Consider the following 26710-nt stretch of genomic DNA (forward strand, 5'->3'; position numbering starts at 1 on the left):
TCTTGGCAGGGCCAAGTTCCCTTCCACGTCTCTAAGGGGTGATTCTTCCTCCCTCTTCCAGCTTCTGGTGGCTCCTAACATTCTTTGGCTTGTGGCAGCATCACTCCAGTCTCCGCCTCCATTTCCATATGGTACCTGACCTTCTTCTCATGTACCTCTCTGTGTCCCCTCCACTTATAAGAATATCTGTCATTGGATTTAATCCCTCTTGCCCCAAATCCTGGATAATTTCACCATGAGATCTTTGACTAATGGCATCAGCAAACATCCTCTTTTCAAGTACGTTTACATTCTGAGGATCCACATGGACACAAATTTCAACCCACTGCACTTCTCTATATCCATATCCTATTCCAAGTCCCTTTGTAGTGACCTCCCCTTTTGACTGTCATCCTATTGTATGACTGTCTTTTCAGCAAAGGGATGTCACTCACTGTGGCACAAGTAGAGAATTAGAGAAGTGCAAGGCTATTTCTCTTGTTGTTGCCCTCTGCCATTGCTATGAGGGCCTTGTGTCTGATTAAGCAGAGACTTAGAGAAACAGGGAGCTGCCCATCTAATGGGATCCTAGTAGACAGTCAAATGATTTGTATACATGTGAGTGGGCCCAGCCAGGAACAACAGAACTGCCTGACTGCCAGGCCAGATATGAGGATAAGAAACAATTAAGTGGGGGCCACTGAAAAATTGTTAATATACAATAGACAAGTCATATTCCTTCCAAGTGGGTCTCCCTTCTAGGGTCTGGGTGTTATGATAGTGTCTTCTATCTGACCTCTCACTATAGCCAGGCCCTAGACTTTGTCTCTTGTCCCCCAGTACTCTAGGGCCCCATTAAAATAGATTGTCCAGGAAAGCAAGGATCCAAAAATGATCCCTCCACCTCACCCCAGGAGAAGCCAGCTCCAGGGCATATTTACCTTCATGGAGTCACACTTCCTTGTTAACCTCTGACTGCCAAGGAACTCCCTTACTTTCCTGACAACAAACAATTGTAAAACAATTTTGATCTAGAATTTTCATATACACGATGGGAAGAGGGATAGTTAAGCATGACACTCTTATCATCAGTTATCTAATTATATCTACCTCCTTACCAAACAACAGTCTTCCAACTAGGAGATACATCATAGAGTACCTTGCTCAAAGTGTCTTTCTCTATGAGTACTCCTCCAGAACAGGTCTTTAACTCTTACCTAGACAGTCATTGTTCCTTCCAGAACTCTCTTTGGGGTCCTTCTGTAGGAATAGTCAAAGAGAACCTCTCTGACACATGCCAGACGTTTCACCTGCTTTTGTGAATATACAGGAAGACTCCTCTTCCAGGACCTCTTTTACCAATTCAATACTCAGAAATTGACCTGGACCCTCAGGCCATTAGGGCACAGCCCAAGGGTCACTTGTGATTCTCCAGAATCAGGGATTTACATGTCATTGTCCAGCAGCCACGTTCATAACCATGAACCTGCTAACAGCTCGGATAGGATATTTCTCTATTTCAGCTCACATGGCAAAATGTGTCTTTCTTGTAAAGGTTTAGCATTTTTGGAATATAGGCACTGGTGTTTGTTTGTTTGTTTTCATAGTAAATCTTTTGTCAGTACTCACTGGCTGGGTTCTGCTCAGTCTGACACTACAGGAGGTGATAAGCCCCCCTTCCAGTTCAAGACAGTCTCCTGCATTTTCCTCCAGTATGGATCCTATCTCCTCCTCCACCTAGGGCAGTGGGCTTCTGGGAAGTAAACATAGTGTTAATTCTGGAAGCATGTATATCTAGGAATCGATCACTCCTAGAATTTGCCCCTGGGACTCACTGTTGGCTGGAGCGAAGGGGTTGAAATGAACATCTTCCTATGGGTGCCATACAGGCTCAGTTGCTTCTTGGAGAATAGATGGTAAGAGCCACATTCAAGCCAGAAGTCAGGAGACCTGCAAGGCTCAAAGCCTTCTTCACCTTCAGTCTATGGTAATAAACACTGATTGAAGGATGAAGTACATAGGCATGTGCCTAAGACAGAACTGAAACCCAATACAAAGAATAAGAAAGGAGGAAAGAAATGAAACTTTAAGTCAAGGGGGACACCTCAACTCTGGCCATACTGTTGACTTATTGGGGATTTTCAAGTTGACATAAAAGAGTGAGAAGATGAAGAAGCAGCCTGCTTACAAAGACAAGGCATTTCAGGTGAAACCCAGGTTTCCCAGCATGCACTTCACTATTCTTGTCCTCATTCTCCTGAAAATAAATAAATAAATAAATAAGATGTAACATGTTTCCCACTTGAGATGTGGTGAGTCAGGTCTGAGCAGTGGAAAGTGGTTCATTTTTTTTTTAATTTTATTTTATTTTTAAACTTTACATAATTGTATTAGTTTTGCCAAATATCAAAATGAATCCACCACAGGTATACATGTGTTATTACATATGTTTCACTCCACCTTCATTTGAAAAGAAATTTGATTCAATCAACTGAGTTCTGTAACCAGAATCCCAAATTATTAACATAGCATGAGCAGTCAAGCTTCAGGGAATCTAAAGTTTAGGCTGAAAATTTATAAATTTACAATCAGAAATACAATTGTTCCAGAAACTGTCCTTAAAAGTTGGCCTGTGTGGAGCCAAGTCACAGTGAAAAGCTTCTCTTGAGAGCTTGGAATCAGAGCAAAGGAAGTTAGTCAGAGTGATGACACACGGCAGTGGCAGCTGGTGACCACATCTGATTCACTCTCTCCCCATAGGGTCAATCTGACAAACATGTCAGGAATACAGAAAGTCTCCTGACTTCAGCCCCTGGCATCTATGTCCAATTAGGATGGCCCTACCTTTGGAGTGGGAGCTCTGCTCCATTGGGCTTCCTTGGTGGCTCAAATATAAAGAATCCACCTGCAGAGAAGGAGTTACAGGAGATGTAGGTTTGATTCCTGAGTTGTGAAGATCTCAGGAACTCCCAACTGAGCTACAAGGGAAGCCCTAAGTTTATTTCCGATCAATAAACTATTTCTTTAGATTCGTTCAAGCTTCCTATAGACCATGGTTAAACTCTCATCATTAGGAACTTCTCTCTGAGCCTGAGCCTGCACCTATCTCTCTGTATCTCTTTCCCACTAGTGGTCCAGGTTCTAGCTCAGTCTGAAACACAGAGAAACTCTATGCCTTGTTCCATGTGATAGCTCTTCAAAAATTTGAGAAATTCTATTATCAAGGTTGCCATATTCCATTGTACAAGTTGTGAACCTAATAAGGGAATGTGGCTGTGAAGGGAAATGTGGGTGAGAAGCCAGGTGCAAGGCAGCTCCTCTTTGTAGAGAGGTACTTTTCTCTCCTTTGCCAAGGCTCCATACGAATTAGCAATGGGCAGGGTTTTATGGTACTCTCATCTCAATATTTTGGGGCCCAACAACTATTTCTTAAAGCTTGCAACATTATGAAATCTATATAATGTCACCCTCTTAAAATACATTCAAACTTATCAATATCCTGTCTAAAAGTGACATCCAAAATTGGCTAAAATTCATCAAAAACAATGAGATGACTATATTCTTTTGATCCATACATTATTATTCACATGGCTAAGAGTTACACTAGTTATTTCGAGCAGCCTCATCACATTGTTGGCTCATGCTGAGCTTAAAGTCCAAAAAGAACCTCAGGTTGTTTTTCCCTTGTGAAGTGCTGGTCACGTCAGATCTTCAAAATCCAGTGCAAAGTATGAATGATAAATTAATTTCTCTTAAAACTCAGCATGTTGAGTTTTGTCATCAATGTTGCTTATTGAGGTCTTTATGAGTAGCGTGATTCTCTCTCTCCAGCCTTTGTGTCATTCACCAGATTGATAACCTGCTTTTTACAGTTTTATAGAAAGAAAGAAAGGGAGGGAGAAAGAAAAGCAACAAATATTTTGGTGTGCCTACTGTTTTCCAGGGGCTTCCCAGGTGGCTCAGTGGTAAAGAGTCTGTGTGCCAGGCAAGAGATGTGGGTTCAATCCCTTGGTTGGGAAGATCCCCTGGAGAAGGAAATGGCAACTCAGTCCAGGATTCTTGCCTGGGAAATTCCATGGACAGAGGAGTCTGGTGGATTCAAGCCCATGGGGTTGCAAGAGAGTCAGATATAAATAAACAACAACTGTACTCCAGGCACCACACTCTTACCGGGTTATCTTCCTTAATCTTTACAGCAATCCATGTAGATATGCAGTTATATTACTTCTATGTTCACAGCTAACTGACTTGCCCAAGGTTATACAGCTAATAAGTTGCAAAGAGAGGATTCAAACCCAACCTCATTTCATTTAAGCCAAATTCTTCCAACAACTTGGCAATGTCCCTTAAGTATGAGAAAGCCCCGTAACATATGAGGTCCCTGAAGTCATTCTGTAGAATGGCTAACTGGTAGGGCCAAGAGGACAGCTCTCGGGCATAAACTTAGAGTCTTTGGTCAAGGAATGACTACTGGAATTTGGAAAACTGTAGGTCTCCTATTCGGAGACCCAGGTTGGATTCCCATAACAGATTTACTCAAAGAATTGATGATCTCCCAAACTTCAGAGCATATACCCTAGAGTCTGTCAATACCGCTATATTCTCCTTATGCTTATTTTGAGCTCAACTCAAATTTTCTTTTCTCTCTAATTGGTTTGGTTGAACTCACACCAATATTTATCTGTGTTCTCCCTCTGAGAGACTCAGTCAGAGAAAAAAAAAATTGACAAATTGGGATTCATTTGCCTTATACCACTGCTTTCTGGCACATTCAGAATAAAACAGAATATTTGAGTTGAAATCCCAAAGATGACTTAGTTCAATTCTATTATTTTAGTTAACCTTAGAGGTTATGCAACTCCCTTGACTGCACCATAGGTTAACAGGAGAGTCTTATTACTTAACTTTTAACCCCAAAACAATATTCCATCACTCTATAATGCCTCTGTTTTTATTTTGGAATGATGAAGTGAACTTCCTAGACTGGTTTAACTTCTGAAGTTTCCTGGAAAATGGTTACTGGTTTGCCATAATTAGGCTTCCCTGGTGGCTCAGATGGTAAAGAATCTGCCTACAATGCAATTGACCCGGGTTCAATCCCTGGGTCAGGAAGATTCCCTGGAGAAGGGAATGGCTACCAACTCCAGCATTCTTGCCTGGAGAATTCCATGGACAGTGAAGCCTGGTAGGCTACAGTCCATGGGGTGCAAAGAGTCAGACACAACTGAGCAACTAACACACACATAAATATTTTGGCTTCCCTGGTGACTGAGTGGTACTGCAATGCAGGAGACAATTAGGAGATGCAGGTTCAATCCCTAGGTTGGAAAGATCCTTTGTTGCCTTAAGTGTCATACTGGAAGGTTCTGAGGTGCCTAGCCCCACACTCGCCCTCCTCTGTGGTCCTGAGTTACTTTTTCTCACCTGGTCCTTGTGCAGTACTCCATATATGACAGCAATCAATAATCCCTTATTAATTAAATGGCACTTTATAAAAGTACTCCTCCAGGGGCTCTGAGAAAGCCAGCTTTGGCTAGCTATAAAGTTTTAGGTAATCATTTAAGAAAAAAAATTGTTATTCATCATCTTTATGGCATATCACGGCCGCCACATTCTCCCCAGGAGTTCAATCCATCAAACTCTTCAATGCAAGGACGGCTAACAAGGTCCCTGTCACTTCAGGTGAAATATACAGGTATCACCAGAGGCTCCTGACTCTCACAAAGGTGTAGCCATCTTCCCATCCCAGCAGGCTCCCTTCAGGGAGCCAGCAAGATGGCCTGGCCTGGCTTTTCATCTCCATTTGCACAATAGGGGTGGGTAAGAGGAAATCCTCTCATGAGAATGGTTTCCTGTGGGCAAGACACCTGAGGTTTTAAGCTCAACTCTTTCATGTCTGAGATATTCATGAGAAAATGGTTTGGTTATGGTAACTGGCCTTTGTGAGACTTTCAGCTGTTTGGTCCACATTCTGCACTTACTACTATTACTGCTGCCGCTGCTGGCTATATAATATTTTTTAAATATTTATTTACTTATTTACTTGCCAGCACTGGGTCTTACTCGTAGCACACGGGATCTTCAATCTTGGTGGCTGCATGTGGGTCTTTAGTTGAGGCATGCAAACTCTTAGTTGTGGCATATAGTTCCCTGACCAGGGATCAAGCCTGGGGCCCCCTGCATTGGAAGCATGGAGTCTTAGCCACTGGACCAGCAGAAAAGTTCCCTATAATAGTTTGCAAAATGATTTCGATTGTCTCATTTGGTCTTCACCTCAGTCTTGTAAGACAGGAGCGTGATGATTATCATTCCCATTTCTCAGAAACTGAAGTACATCCATAGTCACTTGGAAGGCATTCCTTACAGCATTTGAGCTCAGATCTTGCTTTAGATTCTGTGTGTTTTAAACAATACATCATCATGCCTTCCATCCTCACCAACCTTGTTTCTTTTCTAGATGTAGTGCAGCTGCATTTTGAATAAAGATGTTTCCATAAAGAAGGCTAGGCACTGAAGAATCGATGCCCTCGAACTGTGGTGTTGGAGAAGACTCTTGAGAGTCCCTTAAACTGCAAGGAGATCAAACCAGTCGATCCTGAAAGACATTAACCCTGAATATTCATTGGAAGGACTGGTCCTGAAGCTGAAGCTCCAATACTTTGGCCACCTGATGCAAATGGTTGACTCACTGGAAAAGACCCTGATGTTGGGAAAGATTGAGGACAGGAGAAGAAGGGGGCAACAGAGGATGAGATGGTTGGATGGCATCACTGACTCAGTGGACATGAGTTTGAGCAAGCTCCAGGAGATAGTGAAGGACAGGGAAGGCTGGCATGCTGCAGTTCATGGGATTGCAGAGTCGGACATGACTAAGGGACTGAACAACAATAGCTTTTTCTGTTCACCTGTTTGGGAACAACTTCCCTCAGATGAAATGCTCAGAAACAAGACAAGATGCCATACATCAACATGCATCCGCCACAGGTGTACACGTGTTCCCCATCCTGATGTATGGCAAAACCAATACAATATTGTAAAGTAAAAGATAATAATAATAATACATTAAAAAAAAGAATATTAAAAAAAAAAGACAAGATGCCGTGTTTGGACTTGTGAGTCAGCTCTGAGTGGCCAGGGGCCTCCGTGTGGTTTTCACGCTCAGGGAGAAAATTCAGATGATATGGTAGCTGGTCCACTGTCCTGAAAGCCTGCCTGGGCTACTGTGGACAGACCCGAGCCTTTCTCTGACCTCTGGGGTTCAAGCAAGGGTGACTCAGACAATTATCTCAGGGCTGCCTGTTTCTCCAGGTTTTGAGAAAGGAGACTGGAGTAGATATAAACTGAATCTGTAACACAGCTACAAATCATGTGTGTTCATGCATGTCTGTGTGTGTGTGTTAAGTCAGTAGGAATATATCCAGATTGAATTTATATTCCTTGTATGCACTGCATTAAGTGCTTTCAAAATGGTTATTTTATTTAATTCTAATTCTTTGCAGTGGATATTATTCTCTGAGGTTTTCAGACAAAGAACTGAAACTCAGAGAGACCAAGTGACGTGACCCTTGGCGACATGCCTCCCTTCCCCCTCTGCCAGTGTAGCTGATGAAAAGCTGTTTCTATAAAACCCATGTAATTATGGATCACTCTACTTCACCCTTTATGTTTGCTTTCTTCACTGGCCATGGCCGTGTGTGTGTGTGTGTGTGTTCAATTCCTCAGTCGTGTCAGACTCTTTGCAACTCCACAGACTGTAGCCAACCAGGCTGTGAGCTGTAGGCTAATTCTTCTCTTATCACTATCCATTCTTGCCCTGGCCAACAGTCTGTGGACCTAAGAGGCAGAATAAAGGTTGCTCAGGGCTGGGAGGAAGCCTGCTCTCCACCTCGAGTGGGAGTTCTGTTTTCCTTGCATGGGTTGGGCGGTAGATCCCAGGAGATGTGAGTGGAAGGCTCCCGACAGAGGGCCGGTGGTTCTCCACTCTTCTGCTGCTGTTCCCTGACATGCTGAGCCTCTCCAACTGATTTACCTGCCACCCTGGGGCTGAAAGCTGGTGTTAAAATTCCCTGCAATGGAAATGATCCGTGCAGGCAGAAGGGGCGATGCATTAAGTCATAAGAACAGGTGTTTGTTCAGAATGATGGTGAGCGAGTCTGACAGGTGCCTCTGCACAGCCTCAGGGTCAGGGGAGCAGAGAAAGAGAAAAGGATGAGAGAAAGGAAAAAGAAAAACCGGGAAGAAAGAGAGCAAAAGGACTCAAGTGAGATTAGGAAAAAAAGCAAATGAGAAAGGAAAAAGGGAGGGAAGAGAAATTCTATGATGGAACATGTGATTTTTTCAACTACTCTCTGTGGACTTTCCCTGTGCCCCGGCACCCCTACCTCCCATTCCTGGAGACGGTCCACGGGTGTCACTATCAGCAAATTCCAAGGGTCAGACCAGTGCTTGTGCCCTCAGTCTTTTAAGAAATCTTGAAGGATTAAAAAACTCCTTCCCTCACAGTCCTGTTGAGATGAATGAGACTCCCAAGAGAATATTTGATAAGTGATAACTATATGGTAAATATACAATAAATAGATAAATAGATGTGTTAGTCATTCACTCAGGTGTGACTCTTTGCAACCCCATGGTCTGTAGCCTGCCAGGCTCCTCTGTTCATAGGATTCTCCAGGCAAGAATACTGGAGTGAGTTGCCATTCCCTTCTCCATGGGATCTTCCTGACCCAAGGATTGAACCTGGGTCTCCTGCATTGCAGATGGATTCTTTACTGTCTGGGCCGCCAGGGAAGCCCAGATAAATAGATAGTTAGATATAAATGATAGATATATAGATATGGATGATGTACTCATGGACTCCTGAGGTCAGCACTAGGATTTTGTAAGCTCAGGGAGGCATGGCTTACATGGATCCCCCCTAGCTGGAATAGGGCCTGGCTCATACAATGTACTCAAATGTTTGTTAAGTAAAAGTCAGGTACATGTTCTCATAAAGCCCACTGAATGAGGCTTGGGCTGGGGGGAATAATCAGTGTAAGAAGAGGGATTGAGCCTCATGTCTGTCCAGCCACCTTCAGCCTCATTTCTGTGCCTCCTACTGTCCAATGGCAACCAGATCTGACAGTGACAGATTTGCACTTTCCTACCAGAGCAGGACTCCACATAAGACCTGCTCAGCAGGCCCGTCCTTCTCTCCAAGGAGGCAGAGGAGAGAGGCACTGCAGCTGGGACCAGCTCAGATATGAAGTAAGAGATGGAGGACAGGAAAGAACTTCAAAATATTGCTGGGGGACCCTCCCTGCTTTGAAGGTTGATGCCCTCAGCTGAAGCCAGGCAGGCCAGGGAATGGCATCTAATATGCTTGTTGGATTCATAAGCAGCCCAGATAACTGTCAGTATTCAAGTGAGGCTTGGAAAAAGGTGGGCCAGTTGGTGACATTGAAAATCAGGCTGATGGAAGCTTCCCAGGAGGCACTTGTGGTAAAGAACTTGCCTGCCAATGCAGGAGACATAAGAGATCTGAGTTTCATCCCTGGTTCAAGAAGATCTGCTGGAGGAAGAAATGACAATCCACTCAAGTGTTCTTGCCTGGAGAATTCCACAGACAGAGGAGCCTGGTGGGCTACAACCCATGAGGTCACAAAGATTTGGACACAACTGAAGTGACTCCATGCATGCATGAACGGAGGCATGTAATTTGAGTAAAGGTATTATTTCAGAGCAGGATGTAAGGCACAGGAATGGACCCAGGCACGGTGACCAGACCCAGACAAACCAACTGGGGCCCACAGAAGACCAGCCAGCCCCAGCAAGGAGCTGCCATGCTGGGCAGAGACCCGAGACAGCGGCTGGGTGGTAGGGGAAAGCCATGGATTGGCTGCCAGTGGGTGTCAGAACTCACCCCAAGATTCCCAGAGTGGGAAAGTAACAACCAGACTCATCACAGACCCCTCACTCTCAGCAATGCCTGCTGGGAAGGCTTGGAAAGGAAGAGGCTGGCAGCAGAAAGCATTAGAGAATTAAATCTGAGTCAAAAGGAGTAAGAGAAGCCTTCCTTTTCATCTAGTGGGGCAGTTCTAGAAACTTCTTTATCTCCTCTCTTCCTCTAGTCAGGCCAGTTAAGAACCCCCACCATACATTATTTTCCTCTTGCTTCATGCTAAAGGCTGAGGCCATCCATCCCCACTTCCTTCCAATTTCCAAAATCAAAGATGGCAGTCAACCAGCAGCTGGATGTTAAACCCCCTTCTCTCAAGACCCAGTTGGCTCCCAGCATCGGGCTGTGCAATCCTAATCCCTCAGCCCGGATGTAGCACCTTTGACCGAGTCCAACTGGGCTGCTGGTGGTGATGAGCCTTCGCGATGGTCCACACTCCAAAGAGGATGGTGCCCCTGGCTCTTTGCAGAAAAGAGGCCTGGGTGACACAGAGCTATAGAGTCTCTGAGGCCAGCTTTGAAAAAAAAAAACCAAGAAGCTCAAACATCCCCATTAGGGTTTCTCTCTCGTTTCCCCATTAAATCAGAGAGAGAAACCAGTGTACCATGTCAATTCTTACTTTTAAAAACTGGGTTCAGCAGCCAAGAGCAGATGAGTGTTGGTAACTGGCTACCCTAAAGGGGCTGTTGAGGGGACCATTTCCCAGGAGAGCCATCCCCTGTTTCCTGTTCTCAGGGGCAGGTGGCTCCAGCCTGGCCCTGAGCTTCCTAGCCCCCTGTCCCCATGGGCATGGCCTCCGGCCAGCAGGAGGTGGCCCGGCCCCACCCAGCAGTGGGGTCTCCCTGGCCCTGTGGCTGGGTTGATCAAACAGCAAGAGAAGATCCCAGGCCGGAGCAGGCTATTAGCTCCTCTGAAGAGAACTCCCTTAATCGCATAAACTAACCACACTGTTTATTGTGCAAACTTGGACTGAAGCAGCCTCGCAGAAGGGGGTTCATAACAAGGGCTGTTAATATTTATGGCTGACATCGCGGGTTCCTCGAGTCACTATAATGAGCCCATTGCAGCCTGAGTGGCTGCAACCTTCCAGCAGAGGCAAAGAGGAGGAGAAGGAAGCAGAGGGGAGACCGGATGGTGCCTGCCTTCCTGATCTGCACGGCAGGGTTCCTTCCAGTGGTGGAAGTGTCTGCTGAACACCTGCTGTGTATGAGACATTCAGCCGTGTGCTAGGGTATGGAGGTGGAGAAGGCAAACTCTGAGAGAACACAGTTCCTGTCCCTGATGCTCAGTGAGGCCAAACAAACGGAAACATCAGAATTTGGAGCAGAATAATGTTTATTGCAGGGCCATGCAAGGAGAAGGGTGGCTCATGCCTCAAATCCTCAAACTCCTCTAAGGGTTTCAGCAGAGTGCTTTTAAAGGCAGGGTGAGGAAGGGGTGTGGTTAGTTGTTGCAAACTACTTGGTGTCAGAATCCTTTGTTCTTGTAGCTGTTCATGTATGTCAGGTTAACTGTAAATCTCAATAAAACAAATGTTATTCTCTGTTCTGCAACTTTTTCTCTCTATATAAATGGACTCATTAAAGGTCAGAGCCTTGAGAATAAGCTATTCTCTATATTTCAGGCTGTAGGCAGTGTTCTTTTGCAACAGGTGCAGAGCCAGACTGACTAAGCACAAGCAATCAGTTAAGTTCAGTTCAGTTCATCTCTGTCATCTCCGACTCTTTGCGACCCCATGAATCGCAGCACACCAGGCCTCCCTGTCCATCACCAGCTCCCAGAGTTCACCCAGACTCACGTCCATCGAGTCAGTGATGCCATCCAGCCATCTCATCCTCTGTCGTCCCCTTCTCCTCCTGCCCCCAATCCCTCCCAGCATCAGGGTCTTTTCCAATGAGTCAACTCTTCGCATGAGGTGGCCAAAGTATTGGAGTTTCAGCCTCAGCACAAGCAATAGAACAGATCTAATAAGGAGTCACATTTGTTCTTCCATATTACAAAACTACCAAGGATCCAAGCGAATGAGTTCTAGGACAGGAGTGCTCCAGCTTTGGGCTCAATAGGCCCCTATTCTCTGGATCAGGGAGAATGAGCCAGAGCAGAAGTATATGGTTTCCAGCTGAAAAGTCTCAGTTTGGGGAAAACTGATGTGATTCTTCTTTAAAAAAGTAGTGGGTGCCCATCATCCCCAGGGCCTCAGTTTCTTTCCTGAGAGGAGGCTTCATACTCTGAGCTCTTTTCCTGCAATCTTTTGAACGGACAACTCCATATTGAAACCCTTAAAAGTCATTAGACTGAGCTGGTGTTGAGGAGGCAGTATGGGGCAGTGAGGAGACCTTGAGAGAATGCAGGCGTCTTCCAATCTCTTCAGAAGAACATATAGGATGATGGGATTCTTCGTGAGTGGCTGCCTGACAGTCACCCAGGGAAGGACTCTTTAGCACTGAAACCTGCTGCCCTGACTGGACCCGGGACACTTAAGGCCTACTTGGTGCAAAAGGAATAGCCCACCCCAGCTCTAGGCCTGCCCTGCCAGTTCCACTGACTGTGACGCTGGGCAGAGCTCTTCTCTGGGCCTGCTTCCACGTTTGCACAAAGAGGAGTTTTGGCCAGACAAGAAGCTCTAACTTGGGCTAATGCAGCCTGACTGATTATAATGCCAGACACAGGACGTGTGTATGCATGGGGCAAAAGCATCAAGGGAAGGTGCAACCCAAGGCCCCAGGCTGGGCTTCTGGGGCTCCAAGAGCCACCAGAGTAAAGGCCATAGTGTATGGATATATGTATATTTCTTGGCAAAGAAGGTCAGTAGCTTTCATCAGATTCTTAAAGAGCTCGTGACCAGCTAAGAACAACAGTGGTGGTGGTTTAGTTGGGAAGTCATGTCCAACTCTTTGCGACCCCATGGACTACAGCCACCAAGCTCCTCTGTCCATAATATTCTCCAGGCAACAATACTGGAGTGGATTGCCATTTCTTTCTCCAAGAACCATGGTGTTTAGATCTAATTAAGGTTCTTTCAGTTTCTAAGTTTCTTGAGTTTTAAAACTTCTTTGCTTCCTTCAGATTCTCTCGCTGAGTATAAGCTCTAGATGGGACTGCCCTGAGGTCTCTTGAGTGCCAAGTGGGGACACATTCTGGGATGAAGTTAAAGGGATTCACCCAACACATGGTGGGTTTACATGGTACCGAATCATAGGCATGGCTTTTGGAGCTGCACAGGGTTGAGTTTGAATTTCTGCTTTCCTATTACAGTGATATATCTGTGACTCTCAGTTTCCTCATTTGTAAAATTGGCATGAAAAGGGGCGATCCAAGCCTGTAAAAATAGACAAATATGTAATAGGTCATTTATGGACAGTACACTAAGATCTCTGATAAAATAACCATTAACAGTATGTTTAGACTTTACAGCCACTCTGGAGTAGCATCTACATCAGAGAGTTGTCTTGAAGATTGTGTGTAACGATAAATATAAATTGCCTGGCATGGTGCAAGTGCCAATAAATATTACCAATCATGATAATTACCATGTTTATCTATGTGCCATGGTTTGCATCCTGGGCAAAGATTTTGCTCCTGTCCTCAGGTGATATCTCTGACTATAGGCACCTCCCCAAGTTTCCCTGTGATGCTATGTGTCAGGAGGAGTCCTTACACTTGAGGCCTTGATGGGAGCAGATGGACCTGAAGAAGATGGACCAGGATTCAGGCATCCAGCCAACCAACTAGAGGCCCAGAGGAGGGCCCTGCAGGGACATCAGACAAGTGGTTCAGAGGGTGCAGGGGCAGGCAGGGTCCAGGATCCTGCAGCAGTTGAGAGAGGAGTACAAGTGAATGCACCCCGCAGTTGGTCCTCGAGTGTTGATTGTGGCCAAAGGGAGATGAATAGGAGACCAGCAGGTGAACTCTGCTCCTGATTGCCACATGTTCCCAGATGCTGTGATTATTTCTCTTCTGGGAAGGGGCCGCAGAAGAAAATGCAATGCAAGTCAATGTGGGTGGATGAGCATTCTCCAAGAACAGAGAGGGCCTGATTCTGCCTGCAAATCTATATTCTCAAAAGCCTCTCCCCATCCACTCTTTAATTAGAATGGAGCACAGCCTTGTGGAGGAGGTGAGCAGAGATGCTTAGAGAAGCTGGAAAGGCTCTCTCTGGTTCTCTGTATGAGAGTCAGATCCCCAGGAGTGAGGGATGAAGCAAAGTTTGGAATGAGGGGAAGTTGTTTGATGCATGGAGGCAATGAGAAAAAAAATCTATTAGTGGTGCTTTGAGTTCCTTAGAGAATGGTTCCTGAGGAAGCCAAGTAAACAACTTCCTGATACTGGAGATTTGTTAATTAAGCACTTAGAACAGGCTCTGGGGAAGGAAGGCAGACAACTATAGAATCTGACTTCTGAGAGTATTCCAACTTTGAGAGAGAAGGCAATGCATCTCAGGGCCAGTGGCCCAAGGTTTCTCCCAGCCTGTGTGAGGACCCTGGCTGCTGTCAATATAAGAGTTTGTGCTCATGGTTGGACCGCATATGGGGAAGGACAGGGGAGAGGCTGAGCTGAGCATTTAGTGACAGGCATGGTGTGCTGCATTCATCTTGATGTCCATGAGCTCTGAGGCATGCAGAGCTAGCAATATTCGACCTGTCCAGGGAAAAAGCCACTCAGGTATCACCCGAGTGGACCTTGGCAAGGATTGTCCTCACAGATTCCTGAAACTTCTGCAGGAGTGCATCCTCGCTTTGATTAAGCACAGGACACTGCTGAGTTTCTCTTTCAAAGTGTGCATACTCCTGAGAAAAGTAATGTATTAACTCACTGTCTTCTGTAAAGGAAGTTGTTCAGAGCAGGGGTGCCGTGTGCTGAGTCACTTCAGTTGTGTCTGATTCTTTGTGACCCCATGGATTATAGCCTGCCAGGGTCCTGTGTCCATGGGACTCTCCAGGCAAGAATACTGGAGTGGATTGCCACGCCCTCCTCCAGAGAATCTTTCTGACTCAGGATGGAATTCACGTCTCTTATGTCTCCTGCATTGGCAGGTGGGTTCCTTACCACTAGTGCCACCTGGGAAGTTTCTTGATTGAAGAAATGGGTCCTCAGAGGAGTGAATAATCAGGGGTCAAGGAAGGGGGGGCGGGCTGCAAGTCACCATGCCACCCAGCCCGAGAGAATTGGGAAGATGGAGGAGTATGCCAGGACTACCCTCAGGCTGCCTGTCATCCTGCCCAGATGCCTGAGTAATGCCCCAGAAGGAGAAGCCCAAGTTTCTGGTGAGCAAATCAGAATGAACAGTTCCTTTTCTTCCCACCTCTCACCACCACTAGGTGGCAGCACTAGGCGTTCCACTCCCTTTCCCCTCAATGAGCTATGACAATAAATGCTTGGTAGATGGAATCATCTGGAGGAGTTATGTAGGGGAAGGAATCCTAGGAAGACCCTTGTAGAAGAGAGGATCCTTTCTGTGAAGGGAGTACATCCAACCCACCTCCCACCTCGTTACCCAAGTCTAATGCTCATGGCCCTTCCCTAAAGAGAAGGCCCAGTCTTACCCCCAGACAACAAGCATAGCTCACTCTGGCTCCAGGCTTCCAGGAAATGCCCCTTCTCCATCAGGTAGAAACCAGCATCTCGAATTCAGATGACAGTGTCCCGTACCCAACACCACATTCCATAGCTCCAAGTTGTGCAAAGCTGGATATGTTTAAAGGCAAAGAGAAGCTCTCCTCTCCCCAACATGGAAGACACAGGTGCACAGTCAAGGATGTGGCAAGGAGGCAGCTCCCAGGAAAAACATATTTACCTTCCAAGTTAGATTCACCAACATCCAGCAGTGTTATGCAGAGTCCTTGAGACAGAGGGGATTGATCAGTCTGAGAGGAGGATGGCAGCTGGGAAGCTTTTGCTGAAATCTGTGTTGGCTGCAGGCAGTGTCCACAAAGTGGGGTCTAGCCATCCTCTCTGGGTTCCATTCCTTCGGTGAGCACCATGATGGAGCTCCCTGAGAAAAAGTGGGCAGGGAAAATGGAAGGGAGAAGGAAAAAGTAAGCACGGGGCTGAGGCCAGCATGTTCTACCATCTCCTCGTCTCCTTTTTGCATAGCCCCAGTCCAGCCTGTCCACCACTGTCCTGGTGTTTCTAGCTGAGAAGCAGAGGGACTTTCTTCTGTTCCCACTTTTTCTCCCTACATCTAACTTTTCCAGCCTCAGCAAGCAGACTCAGACTTCCCCTGCCGTCTTTTTATTCCTCACAATGATTGACTGATGTTAAGATGTTCATTTCCTTGGGAAAATAAGGAAACGGTCTCAGGGAACTTAGATAACTTGTCAAAAAGCAGGCTACCTGGAAAGATCAGAGTCAGGATGGTGAACACCCATTTGTTGACAAGAAGACTAGCAGCCCATGTTTCCTCCAGTACAGTATACACTCAGGGAGGTCCTCCTATGGGGCCTCATCTAAATTTATCCTTCCAGATCTCTGCCCAGGTCTCACACTTGTCATTCACTTTGCTTTGATAACATATTGTTTACAGGTAAAGCTGGCCCTGCTGTCACCAGCAGACCTTTGCATCTACCAGAGTAAGAAGTGAAGATGTTCAGATCTGTAAGTGTTCCTCAGCAACCACTGCTTGTGGGAGACCTGCAGTGTGGCAAGCCCCCAGCTTACCTCAGCTTGTCTCTGTTGCCCAAGTCTCAGAAGACTACATGAATCAAGAGAGGAGGAACCATTTCTGTGTGTGTATTTCCAGGGACTGTGAACTCAATAATGGACTCCTTCACCAAGCTGTTGCAAAGGGACATGAGTTTGTTCTTATGCTGGGGGTTAGTAGCTGAAGGTTGCACATACATGCTAATTACTGGCCCAAAAAAGAGAGATACAACAATAACATGAGAACCACGTGTGTTAAAGGCTTTCTTCTTTCCCTCTAAAGACTGGATTCTGAGCATTGTAGCTTCAACAAACCTGTAGGAGACAAGGATAAGTGACAAGGGAAACAGGGAATAGAATGTCCCCACAGTGGAGAGCATAGCTACACTGAATGTAGTATCAGCACATGACATCTTGATCATCGCTAGGATCTCACACAGGAAATCATCTACATTGAAAAAAAAAAAAAAAAAAGAAATCATCTACATTGTTGTTGCCACAAAGTGGCAGCTGGACAATGAGGGATGACTGGAGCTAGGAGTTAGCCAAAACACTTAGCCACACTATGAGCACTAGGAAGATACAGAGTTGCTGATGCATGATAGCTGGGTACCTGAAAGGCTTGCAGATGGCTTTGCAAGGACATCACAGCTAAGAGGATGTATTCAGCGCCTCCCAGGAAGTGAAACACACAAACTGGGGCACACAGCCTCCACAGGTGATAGATTTCTCTGGGGGCCAGAGGTTCAGCAGCAGTTGAGGGTGGTGGTAGAGCAGGGAGGAGAGGTTGTAAAGGAAGAAGTGCATAGGGCTGTCAAGATAAGGACCTACCCTGGATACCCACTAGTAGTAGATGTAAGCAGCAGGCACTACTATGAAGAGTGGCATTTCCAACCAGGGATGGTAAGAGACACCCAAGAGAACGAAAATATTTGAAGTACTTGCGTTGCCTGCACTCATCACTGATTTTGCTCTATTTGGTGGATTTACGTCAAAGTGAAGATTTTCATTTCAGTATCAAGTATTATTTTTTCATATTTTGTTTTATTTTTAAATTTTAACTGGAGAATAATTAGTTTACAATAATGTGATGGTTTTTGCCATACATCAACATGAATTGGCCATAGACACTCACATGCCCCCTTCATCCTGAACGCCCCTCCCACCACCCTCCCCACCCCATCCCTCCAGGGATGTCACAGAGCACCAGCTTTGAGTGCCCTGCGTTTTATGTATGGTAATGTATATATTTCAATGCTGTTCTCTCAAATCATCCCACCCTCTCCTTCTCCCACTGATGGTTAATTTATTCAGTTAAATAAAGTGAGTTATGAAGGGAAAAAGTTAACCAAAGACTCCTTTCGACCTCGGAGACAAGAACCCTTTGAGTTCTTCATGGTGCTGTGGGCCATGCAGGTCAGTAGAAGGGCAGTCTTGTTAAAGCTATTAAGCAAATCCAAGATTGAATGATCAATATTGTTAAGACGTAAATTTTTTCCAACTTATTTATAGATTCAACATATTTACAATAAAATCCAAGCAGGCTTAAACAACAACAACAACATCAGAATTTGACAAACTGGTTCTAAATTGATACAGAATTTCAAAGGATCTAACACAGCCAGAACAGTTTTGAAAAAGAAGCAAGTTGGGGGACTGACTTACTCGATTTCAAGACTTACTGCACAACTGTGCTACTCAGCATTGCATAGTACTGAGTAAGAATAGCTATATATCAATGAAACAGAATAGAGAGTCAAGAAATATACTCATACTTATATGTCCAATTTATTTTCCACAGAGGTGGCAAGGCAACTTGATGAATGAAAGAAAAATCTTTCAACAAACTGTGTTAGAACAACTAGAACTACTGAAGAGGAAAAAGAAATGATCCTCCATCCTTACCTCATACTATACAGAAAATTAACCTGAAATGGATTATGAATCTAAGTGTAAGAGCTAAAACTATACAATTTTACAAAAATTCATTGAAGAAGGGTTTCAAAACCTTGGATTAGGCAAGTGTTTCTTAGGACACAAAAAGCATACAGCAGTGGAGACATAATACAGTAAATTAAATTTTACCAGTTTTTGCTCTTTGAAAAATACTTTATTAAGTGAGACATCTCTGATGGTTGTGGTTAAGACTTTGAGCTTTCAGTTCAGGGATGAAAGTTCAATCCCTGGTCAAGAAACTAAGATCCCACATGCCACATTGCATGGCCAGAGAAATAAAAATTTTTAAAATTAGATTGCATTTCAAAATACTTTTAAATAGAGATAAGTCACAGGTAAGAAGGAAAATGTTCACAATACATATATCTGACAAAGAAATTGTATCATAAGTATATAAAGAACTCTAGCAACTTAATAATAAGATCAATAAATTAAAAACAGCAAAAGATTACACAGACACTGCTCTAAAGTGAACACATGAAAGTGCAGGAAGCACTTGGGAAGACTGATACTCAACAGGAGAGTGTAAATTAAAACTACAGCTCGTTCATCAACAACCATCACAACTCATTCTAATGGCTAAAATTGAGGTGATAAAAAATAAATTTTAAAAATAAAGAGTGATAATACCAAGTGTTGACAAGGATCTGGATCAACAATCTCTTGCATAATGTTGGTAGGAACACAAAACAATACAACTACTTTGGCAAATGGTTTGACAGTTTCTTATAAAGTTAAACATATACTAACCATCAGAGATACCAACTTCACACTTGGGTATTTACCCAAGTGAAATGAAGACACATGTCCACATGAGGACATGAGGATGTTCATAGTAGCTTTACTGATAATAGATCCAAACAAGAAACAACACAGGTGTCAATCAATGGGTCAACATTAAACAAATTGCAGTATACCTGTGCTGTATGATATATTCAGCAGTAAAAGAAATGAGAGAATGACAATATGAATGGATCTCACTATATTCTGCTGTGTGAAACAAGCCAGACATGAAAGTGTATATATGGTAAAATTCCATTTATATCAAAGTCTGGAAAACCACCCATCAATAGTGACAGCAGATAGTGGAAGTGAGAAATAGATTTAAGGGCCTAGATCTGATAGAGTGCCTGATGAACTATGGAATGAGGTTCGTGACATTGTACAGGAGACAGGGATCAAGACCATTTCCACAGAAAAGAAATGCAAAAAAGCAAAATGGCTGTCTGGGGAGGCCTTACAAATACCTGTGAAAAGAAGAGAAGTGAAAAGCGAAGGAGAAAAGGAAAGATATAAACATCTGAATGTAGAGTTCCAAAGAATAGCAAGAAGAGATAAGAAAGCCTTCTTCAGCAATCAATGCAAAGAAATAGAGGAAAACAATAGAATGGGAAAGACTAGGGATCTCTTCAAGCAAATCAGAGATACCAAAGGAACATTTCATGCAAAGATGAGCTTGATAAAGGACAGAAATGGTATGGACCTAACAGAAGCAGAAGATATTAAGAAGAGATGGCAGAATACACAGAAGAACTATACAAAAAAGATCTTCATGACCCGGATAATCACGATGGTGTGATCACTGACCTAGAGCCAGACATCCTGGAATGTGAAGTCAAGTGGGCCTTAGAAAGCATCACTATGAACAAAGCTAGTGGAGGTGATGGAATTCCAGTTGAGCTATTCCAAATCCTGAAAGATGATGCTGTGAAAGTGCCGCACTCAATATGCCAGCAAATTTGGAAAACCCAGCAGTGGGCACAGGACTGGAAAAGGTCAGTTTTCATTCCAACCCCAAAGAAAGGCAATGCCAAAGAATGCTCAAACTACCGCACAATTGCACTCATCTCACACGCTAGTAAAGTAATGCTCAAAATTCTCCAAGCCAGGCTTCAGCAATATGTGAACTGTGAACTTCCTGATGTTCAAGCTGGTTTTAGAAAAGGCAGAGGAACCAGAGATCAAATTGCCAACATCTGCTGGATCATGAAAAAAGCAAGAGAGTGCCAGAAAAACATCTATTTCTGCTTTATTGACTATGCCAAAGCCTTTGACTCTGTGGATCACAATAAACTGTGGAAAATTCTGAAAGAGATGGGAATACCAGAATACCTGATCTGCCTCTTGAGAAATTTGTATGCAGGTCAGGAAGCAACAGTTAGAACTGGACATGGAACAACAGACTGGTTCCAAATAGGAAAAGGAGTTCGTCAAGGCTGTATATTGTCACCCTGTTTATTTAACTTATATGCAGAGTACATCATGAGAAATGCTGGATTGGAAGAAACACAAGCTGGAATCAAGATTGCCGGGAGAAATATCAATAACCTTAGATATGCAGATGACACCACCCTTATGGCAGAAAGTGAAGAGGAACTAAAAAGCCTCTTGATGAAAGTGAAAGTGGAGAGTGAAAATGTTGACTTAAAGCTCAACATTCAGAAAACGAGGATCATGGCATCCGGTCCCATCACTTCATGGGAAATAGATGGGGAAACAGTGGAAACAGTGTCAGACTTTATTTTTCTGGGCTCCAGAATCACTACAGATGGTGACTGCAGCCATGAAATTAAAAGACACTTACTCCTTGGAAGGAAAGTTATGACCAACCTAGATAGCATATTGAAAAGCAGAGACATTACTTTGCCAACAAAGGTTTGTCTAGTCAAGGCTATGGTCTTTCCAGTGGTCATGTATGGATGTGAGTTGGACAGTGAAGAAGGCTGAGTGCTGAAGAATTGATGCTTTTGAACTGTGTTGTTGGAGAAGACTCTTGAGAGTCCCTTGGACTGCAAAGAGATCCAACCAGTCCATTCTAAAGGAGATCAGCCCTGGGATTTCTTTGGAAGGAATGATGCTAAAGCTGAAACTCCAGTACTTTGGCCACCTCATGCGAAGAGTTGACTCACTGGAAAAGACTCTGATGCTGGGAGGGATTGAGGGCAGGAGGAGAAGGGGATGACAGAGGATGAGATGGCTGGATGGCATCACTGACTCGATGGACGTGAGTCTGAGTGAACTCCGGGAGTTGGTGATGGACAGGGAGGCCTGGTGTGCTGCGATTCATGGGGTCGCAAAGAGTCAGACACGACTGAGCGACTGATCTGATCTGATCTCATCTGATGGTTCATGGTGGGGATTGACTATAACTAGACACAAAGGAACAACCTTTTGGAATGACAGAAACAGTCTGTGTCTTGATGATTGCACAGATATATTCATGTGTATCTGTGAATATTTATGTTTTACTTAACAAACTGAAATCTAAATGAGTGCATTTTTATAGTATATAACTCATACCTTAATACATTTGCTAAAAGACAGTATATATCTAAACTTCTCTCACCTGCTTGCTGATAACCATAAACCATAATGTCTCCCAATGTGCTTATAATACAGTCCAAACTCCCTATCAAGTTCTACAAGGCCCTGCATGGGCTGATGCCATCTCTCACCACTGTCCCCAAGCTCACTGTCCTCCAGGCTCACTGGCCTGCTGCCATTTCCCACCAGGGACCTTCCCTTGGGTAACCACTTCTGCCTGAAATGCTCTCTGAGCAGCTATGTACCCGCTACCATCTGGCCCCACCCCCAGCAGTTCCCCGTAGGCGATCACTTCCTCATGAGAAGACTTCCTTTACTCTCCTATTTAAATGCGGTCCCCTGATTACCTTTGCTCATGATATTCTTTTCCCACTTAGTCCTTATCATAACTTCTTTCTGTGAATTAATATGGTGTCTTCTTCTTAAGGAGGCTGTAAAATCAGTCTAGACTGTAAAATCAAAATAAAGCCTAGTATGCTCTGTTCACTACTGAATCTCTAGCATCTAGCAAAGTCCCTGGCATGTAACAGATGTTCATAAATATTTGATGGATAAATCACTGAATCAGTACTTTTTTCTCAGGGAGGAAGTCATTGGGAATGAATGAAGCACTACAGTGGGGGCAGCATTTGGCGGATAAAGGACCAGCTTTGGATCTCACGTCCTGGCTCTTTAACTAGCGCACAAACCAGTTCTGATTCAGTAGGGCTGGGTGGAGGTCCAGAAATCCTAACATTTGACAAGGGCCCAAGGGTAATTCTGATGCTTAAGGTTTATGGAAATAGCTAGGTGAGCACATGTGCACATAGTCCCATAAACACAAGCAAATCCATATGTAGAAATATTTGACCATTGCTGGTTTCAAAAAATGGGATCATATTTTTCTCACTTATCTGCATTGTGTTTTTTTTTTCACTCAGTAATCCCTTGTGGAAGCCCCTCCAAGTCACTTGGTATAAAAGAAATATTACTTTTTTAAATAAATTTAAAAAAAAACTGTAGAAGTACATACTGCACTTATTTGAATTTGTACTTTAAAAAAATTTTAATTGAAAGATAATTAGTGCTGTGATGGTTTCTGCCATACATCACCATGATTAGCCACAGGTATACATCTTTTTTTGTTTATTATTAATAATATACATAAAAGAACACGGGCAGTTTGGTTGTCCTTAGCACTATTCACCAACATTTTAAGTAGCCTTCCCTTTGTAGCACATGGTAGGACTGTCCTTTCTGGCTCACCTATGAATGGCTGAATGGCTGAAACATTTACTCAGCTGGAGCAAGACTCTCCAGAACTCTTTTTCCCTCTGTCAAAGCAGTTGACGATATTCAAGGTAGTGGTTGCTGCATCAACCGGGGTCTCTGAAAGACCATGAGGAGCAGAGTCCCATTTTGGCTTGAACTGGACATAGACGAAGAGCGAGCAAATCCTTTCTATTGTTTTAAGCCACTGTGATTTGGGGATTGCTTATTCCACATCAACACCCAGCCTAGCTTAAGGGAAACATGTTGCTGTACCAGAATTTATTCAACCATTCTCTACTGATCGATGTGTGTTTCTAGTGTTTTTGCCACTAACCACAATATGCCAATAAACATCTTTTTATGTATATTCTCATACACTGGTATGAACAGACACAAACAGAAAAAAATGTGAAAGACACGTTTTAGGTTGAAAATGGGTTATGAGGTTTTGTGGAGAAGGATTTGTGGCTGAGGATTATTAATATGGAATGGGTTGCAGAGACCAAAAGGAACTAAGGGAAAAAGGGGTGTAAAATCACAATTCATATAAAAGCTGTGTACAACATAACTTTTATGCAGTTCTGTGAAAGTATAAATCTACACCTCTGTCCTGTTCAACTTAAAGATATATGCATACATTTGAAATTATTGATATAAAAATTAAATTACTTAGTAATTTTTTTTTAAAAAAGAAAGCCACCAGATCATTTAAGACCCTAATAAAAAATGCAAATGTTATTTGGGATGATTAAATACTAAGAGATGATCAAGCAGTTATTTATACTGCTATTCAAGTTATATTACCAGATTAGTAAGTGCATGCTGACTGAAGGAATAAAGGAGAAGTGTTCATCATAGCAACCTGGTTTTGATGTGAGCGGGGAGAAGGAAAGGAAAAAGGCTGGAATGCCCTTTGATGCTAGGTCAAAAGGGACTTTAAAGGGATAGGGAGAAGCAGGAGAGCATTGAGAAGGCAGGTGAGGACTCTAGACGTGATGGAGAGGGGTGTGTGGGCAACGCTAGTGGGGTCGAATTAGTAGGTGAAACAGACTGGTGAGATCCTATGGTCTGGTTTAATTTTCTAAGAAGGAATTATTTCCTTTGCAGATTATCTCCAGTGACTAGCACAATGCCTGGCCTGTCAGAGTAAGAACCCAGAGAGCATTTGATGATTAAGAGGGTGGGGATATGAGAGAGAGAGAGGGAGAAGGAGAGAGAAAGAGAACAAGAAGTGACTTGGTTTCATAGCTTATCAGTTACAGAGTCAGGGGTAAAATCCAGATGCAGTTTTGTTTTGTTTTGTTTTTTCCTCCCCTAAGTTTCTAAGAGTAGTTCAAAGAGGAAGATATGAGGACAGAGGGAAGTGAGGGAAGGAGGGAGGGAAGGAGAACTGGATCCCCTTCTCGTCCTCTTCCCTTCTCTTTCCACTCTTCTCCCTCCCAAGAGTGGGAGTGGAGATGTACTGGGTGTGGGAGAAAAGGCACCAGCTGCTCCCTCCCTTGTGGCTCAGGTTATATAAAAGAAAAACTTCTGATTCTGGATGAACACTACAGCGAGCCCCAACGGCAGCAACATCACCCTTAGACTGGCCCTTTCAGTCAAGCTCGCAATAGGATGAGACAGAGTCACCTGGCCCTTTCTTGGCTCAATTCTCTGAAGGAGATTGGTTGTCCAATCAACTGCTTGATTATACCCAAAACAAACTGATTATAAATATGTTAATGAAATAGTCATTTTACTGTTTATAGTCTCCACCTCTTTTTCCATGTTCTGGTACGTGTGTGCTAAGTCGCTTCAGTCATGTCTGACTCTTTGCAACCCCATGGATTGTAGCCTGTCGGGTTCCTCTGTCCATGGCATTCTCCAGGCAGGAATACTGGACTGGGTTGCCATGCCCTCCTCCAGGGGGATCTTCCTGATCCAAGGATGGAACCAGCATCTCTGAAGTCTCCTGCATTGGTAGGCAGGTTCTTTACTACTAATACCACCTGGGAAGCCCACTTTTCATGTGTATTTTCCCCCAAAAGGGGTGCTCAGTCTTGGGTGCCCAGATCTATCTTCTTCTTCTCTATACCTGACCATCCCCTGAAGATAACTGACCATCTCCTGAACTGGCTACACTAATTTCTCATGAAATTTAGTGAACTGAACAGGGATTCAAAAGGGGGGTTAATGTGAGATCTAATGAACCCAAACTATATCAAGGTTGTAGGGTCTAATAACCCCTTAATGTGTTATCTTTCCAAGCAGATTTGAGTTATTATAGAGCACAGAGAAAGCAAGTTGCTAAACATCAGCTAATAAGGCAGTGGACTCAGGCTTATTTTCTGAACATGAATATGTTTGATATAAGTGGATCTTAGGAACTAGGTGGTTAAGTATTAGATGATATGGGATGCAGTAAGTATAGAATGGGTATAGGCTATTAAGAATTGAACCTGGATTCTGAATTGTATGGGATGTTTTAACTAAAAATAATAAAGTATACAATGAAATGTGACTGAAAGATGAGGGAATTTTATTACATGATATCACAAGAATTCCAGAGTTTGCTAATTCAGCAGCTGTAATAATCCCCTCTTTCTTTTGTTCTCCATTTGATTGCAAGGTGGTTAAAGCTACTCTATGTATTGTGCAAATATGACATTCATTAAAGAAACTGAAAGAAGGATCTCTACTTTCATTCACCATGCATATTTTGTCAGTAGAGATTAAAAATCTTTATCCCTTTATTCATCAACATGGCCTTACTGCCATAATACATACCACCAAAATTCCAATGGCTGTAGACAGCAAAGGTTTATTTATTTCTCATATCCATAATCTGACTCAAGTCATTTGGGATGGGGAGAATGCTCTGCTCCATGCAGACACTCAAGGACCCAGACTCATTCCAGCTAATGGCTCCAGCATCCTTCAAGGCCTTGGAATATCTTCTGGATCTTCAGCATCTGCGAGTGAAAGAAGAGATGGTAAGGAGAAGGTGCAGAAAGTAATATACCTCACTTCTATTCATATTCCATTAGTGAAATTCCATTAGTTATACAACCCTACTAAGATATAAAAAGGCTAGGAAATGCCGTCTAATTCTGTGCCCTGGAAGAAGAGGGGAATGTGCATACTGCAAGTGCCATCAGTCTCTGCCGCATACCCTATAAGGTATCCTCTCACTTCCCATCAGCCAGGAGTAGGTCACATGCTCATGACTAAACTATTCACTGTCAAAGGGAATGAGGATGATCCAATCAGCTTGCATGATGCCCAAATGGTCAGGTGATCCCCAGTGCTCCCCACCTTCTTGTATTCTTACCCCTGTATAATCCCCTCCCCTTGAGTGTGGGTGGGATATGTGACCTTCTTCTACCAACAGAATATGGCCAAAGTATGTGATGTCACTTTTATATGGAAAAGGTCATATGTTGTCATTGTTATAATTATATTAGATCACATTATATTAATATAAGATGCCAGAGAAGACTCTTGAGAGTCCCTTGGACATCAGGGAGATCAAACCAGTCAATCCTAAAGGAAATCAAACCTGAATATTCATTGGAAGGACTGATGCTGAAGTTGAAGCTCCAATACTTTGGCCATCTGATGCGAAGAGCTGACTAATTGGGAAAGACC

This window comes from Bos grunniens, chromosome 8, assembly GCF_055505025.1.
Source record: "Bos grunniens cultivar Pamir isolate PY7600 chromosome 8, Bosgru_T2T1.0, whole genome shotgun sequence".
In the NCBI taxonomy this organism is placed as follows: Eukaryota; Metazoa; Chordata; class Mammalia; order Artiodactyla; family Bovidae; genus Bos; species Bos grunniens.